Here is a 4,892-nt window from a genome sequence, read left to right as displayed (position 1 = left end):
AAAAATCAAATTTATACCAACTATCTTCTTGGACTATGGTGAATTAAAACTAGAAATTAATAAAAAGAGGAATTTTGGAAACTATGCAATTACACTGAAATTAGACAACATTCTCCTGAACAACCATTGGTCAAGAAAAAAAAAGAATAATTTTTTTTAATTTTAGATTTTTAAAATTTCTTCAAATTTGTTATGTATCAGGAGTGACTGAAATAAAAAATATAATTGAGTCCCATCATCATCACCACCATCATCATGGAAATGGCTTTAAGAGAAAACTGGTCAGATGAATATTATTGCTTCTAATTTTCAACGAGTAAATAGTTGCCACTGATAAACTGACAGCCAGTAGTCTGTCAAGAATGCTCAAGATATGTTATATAATACAACATACCTGCTCATAGGGGGAAAAATCCTAGGAAATACCTTATGCGTAGTTCTTGATTTAATCATACAAGACAAGCACAAAAGCACCACCTGTGCCTCTGAGAACACTGGACCATGCACTCTTGAGAAAAGCTTTGCCCCCTTCATCACTAGCAATCTTCCTCCAGCAGTCAAGCATGCCTGTGTACATGAGGTCAGTTCCTTTGCACCCTGACTGCATCATCATGCGGGGCGAACTGTGTCAAGTGGATAGGAAGCCAACCCAGCAACAGCCCTGACAGTCTGTGCGATCATCCAGCTGATGACAATGTGAGTGTTCTTGGGATCCGGAAGCATTCCGTTTCTAGTGTCATAGATACCGAAGTAGGCAGCTCGGTAGATGATAATAACCTGCACAGACACGTTAAAGCCTTGGTACGGGCCCTTAATCCCATTAGATTTACATATCTTAACCAGGCAGTCACTGAGGCCTCGGAATTCCCTTTCGCTTCAGCTTTACCCACATCGGCTGCTAGACCAGTATGGGCAAAATCAAGAGGGTACACAAAACACAAGGATGTGGCCCCAGCGGCACAGCCTGATGCCAAATTCCCTGCAAAGTAGAGCCAAAACTGGGTCCTCTTGTCCACCCCACCCAGGAAGATCTGCTTGTATTTATCTTTGAAGGCGAAGTTGAGAGCCTGGGTGGGGAAGTACCTGAAGACAGTGGCCAGGTTACTGTACCAGAAGGACAGGACTCCCCTGCTCCTTGGGAATACGGACCACGCAGTCTATAATGCCCTTGTATTGCTTATCTGCGGTGATATGTTTGCTGGCATGCTGCACCTGCATCAGCAGCTTGACCTGGTCGGTGGGTGCTACCGCTATCTTGAAGATGGCTGTGGCCACTCCACCTCCCAGGAAGTCCTTGGCGAAGGACACAGTGACATCTATCATGTTGAAAGGAAAGAGGAGGCAGGCTACTGCGGGACGGGACTGGGTCGGCAACCGGCTTTGACTCTGGGGCTGCGGGAGAAGAAAATTTTTAAAAATTGAAATGAATAAAAATGGAAACACAACAAGCCCAAACCTGTGGACTACAACAAAAAACAATGTTAAAAGGGAAGTTTATAGCAATAAACACCTATATCAAAAAAATAGAAAAATTTCAAACAATCTAATGAAGCCCTTTAGGAACTAGGAAATCAAGAACATGCCAAACCCAAAATTAGTATAATAAAAGAAATAATAAAGATCAGAGAAGTATTAAACAAAATATAGATGAAATAAACAACATAAAGGATCAATGAAACAAAAAGTTGGTTGTTTGAAAAGATAAATAAAACTGATAAACCACTAGCTAGACTAATAAGAAAAGAGAAGAACCAAATTTTAAAAATCAGAATGAAAAGGAAATATTACAACTGATACCACAGAAATACAAAAGATCATCAGAGATCTTTGACATGAACATATCATATGAACAACTATATGCTAACAAACTGGAAAATCTAGAGGAAATGAATAAATTCCTGGATATATACACCTACCAAGATGGAATCTGGAAAAAATAGAAAACCTGAACATACTAATAACAAGTAATAGATTAAATCAGTAGTAAAAAGTCTTCCAGGACAACAAAAAAGCGTCAGGACCAAATGACTTCACTGCTGAATTCTATCAAATGTATAAAGAAAAATTAACACCAATTTTCTCCAAAGTATTCCAAAAATTTGAAGAGGATGGAATTCTCCCTAACTCATGCTATGAGGCTAGCATTACCTTGATATCAAAACTGGACAAGGACACAACAACAAAAAGAAAACTAAACCAATATCCTTGATGAACATAGATGCAAATATTACCAAAAGAATACTAGCAAACTGAATTCAACACCATATCAAAAAGATAATACACCACAATCAAGTGAAATTTATCCCAAGGATATAAGGATGGTTCAACACATGCAAATCAGTAAACATGAAACATCACATAGACAGACTAAAGGATAAAGACAATATGATCATCTCAACAGACACAGAAAGAGTATTTGTTAGAATTCAATGTCTCTTCATGATAAAAAAGAAAAATCCTCTCAACAAACTAGGCATAGAACGAATATACCTCAGCATAATAAAGGTCATATATGATAAACCCACAGCTAACACCTTACTGAATGGGGAAGATTTGAAAGCCTTTCCTCTAAGAACTGGCACAAGACAAAGATGCCCTTTTTCACCATTCCTATCCAGCTGATCCTGGCCAAGCTGGGTGCCTTCAAAATTTTAAAAATGCAATCATATCACTACACACCCGCTATAATGGCTATAATTCAAAAGACAAATACGTTTTGGTAAGGATGTGGAGAAACTAGAACCCTGATAACATTGCTTGTAGGAATAGAAAATAGTGCAGTCACTTTGGAAAACAACTTGGCAGTTTCTCAAAAAGTGAAACTTAACATACAATTCAACAATTCTACTCTTAGGAATTTACCCAAGAGAAAGAAAACATATGTCCCCACAAAGACATTTATACAAAAGTTCATGATAGTATTATTCATAATAGCATGAAACTGAAAAAACTCAACTATCAGTTGGTGAATTAATAAAATGTAGAACATTCATGTAATGAAACATCACTCAGCCATAAAAAGAATTACCTTCTAATATATGCCATAGAATGAATGATCTGCGAATCATTATGCTTAGTGAAAGAAGCCAAATTCAAAAGAGTGTATATTGTATGTCTCCATTTATATGAAATGTCCAGAATGGACAAACCTATTAAAACAGAAAATTAGATAAGTAGTTGCTTATTACCTCAGAGGGTGGGGAAACTGAAGGAAAATGGGGAATAACTGCTAATGCATATGCAATTTCTTTTGGGGATTATAAATATGCTCTAAAATGTATTGTAGAGATTGCTGCATAACTCTCTGAACATACTGAAAGACATTAAATTATATACTTCAAATAGATCAATAATATGGTATGTGAATCATATCTCAATAAAGCTGTTGTTATTCAAAAATGAAAAATGCAGTAGAAAATGGGAAGCTAAGCTTTAGGAGAGCTAACGAAGAAACAGAACAGAATGGAAAGCGGGTCAGCAGTGAGACAAGGAAGCTGCGCATTATATATTGGAGTCTGGTGAGCAGAAGGTCTGGAGTTGGTGGGGTGAATGACTGAGGGATTCATTCCTGAGTCTACCCAGAGCTGAGTGCTTAATGAATATTGGAAGATAATGCTCGATAGCATCATTAGGGGGCAGAATAACAGAGTCAATACCGGCGACCAGCTGTGACTAACCAGTACCTACCGGGTTTTCTGAATTTACATGATCGCATAGAGAGAGGGAGGGATCCCTAATGATCAGGGACATTAAATGTCCCATTATTGATGAGAGTGGGATCTCAGTGTGGATTAAATTTGATTCAGATAAATACTGCAAGAAAACTGGCTGAAGTAGGCATGATGATTATCTCATTGATATTCATTCCCTTTCTTCCCCTTTGTGTAGTGACCATGAAGTCTGGGGAGACTGATCTTCAAGGACATGCCCTGAATGATGTGAGTTACTCAAAGTAAACCCATCTCCTTTGCCACAGTACAGATCTACATCCCATAAAGTGTTCTGCTTTTTGCTATAATGGTTCTTAAAAAGTCATATCATTTTCAGACAATTCATTTTTTTCTATGGGGCTTTTCCTTTTTACCCCAAAGCACATTAAATGAAAAGTAGGAGTAGTAGGAATAATAAATAATTAAAATAATAAATATTATTTTTGACATTGACACATTCAGTTTACTCAAAGACATTGTTCAATTTACTCAACACAACATTTTCTAGTCAGACAATTTCGTATGAATCTAATTTGAATTTTGAGCAATGTCTGGAAAAGCACAAAACAGTTGACTTTGCTTATGTATGCCAAATAAGAGGGATAGAAGATTTGCAGCTTCCACAATGCTTAGTATGTTGTGAACCTACACTATTTCCACGTTTCAAAGCTTTCGTTTTCTTAGCTTTGATTTTATCCCAAAAGTATTTTGTATGCTATAATTTTTCAGTATAGTTTAAGAGCAAGATCACCAGAGTCCCAAAAGTTTTAACAAGTGATGAAGAAAATGGTATGAAAATAAGACAAAGAATAGATCAGTAAACCCTTAGTATATTCTATTTTATGCCTGAACTTGAATTTTTGTTTTCAAATTATTGGATTTTTAAAAATTGTGTTATTTGAATTGTTATATAAAATTATCAAGTACCTTGAGTTGGGACTAAATGCATCACAATTTTTCTTTTAAAATAAAAGAGTATTTTTTGCACTTAGCAACAGAATTTTCAGGAAGGAATTAGATATTACACAAGGAATATGTTTTAAGTAATTCAGGACTAAGTTAATCAAAGCATGACACTTCTCTTATAGGATTTGGTTCAGTGGTTGCCCATTGGGAACCATATGAGTCAGAAAACTCATATGATGGTTAGGGAAGGGTTCCCTCTCTTCTTGATTGTGGACA

At 36.5% G+C, this 4,892-nt stretch overlaps 1 pseudogene; it reads right to left on the bottom strand.

The window, feature by feature from the left end:
• Positions 1–445: 445 nt before the first annotated feature.
• On the bottom strand, positions 446–1,323 carry LOC101146928 (ADP/ATP translocase 2-like; annotated as a pseudogene).
• Between the last annotated feature and the right edge of the window lie 3,569 nt (positions 1,324–4,892).

This window comes from Gorilla gorilla, chromosome 5 (assembly GCF_029281585.2).
Source record: "Gorilla gorilla gorilla isolate KB3781 chromosome 5, NHGRI_mGorGor1-v2.1_pri, whole genome shotgun sequence".
In the NCBI taxonomy this organism is placed as follows: domain Eukaryota; kingdom Metazoa; phylum Chordata; class Mammalia; order Primates; family Hominidae; genus Gorilla; species Gorilla gorilla.
This window is presented reverse-complemented; position numbering and strand designations above follow the sequence as displayed.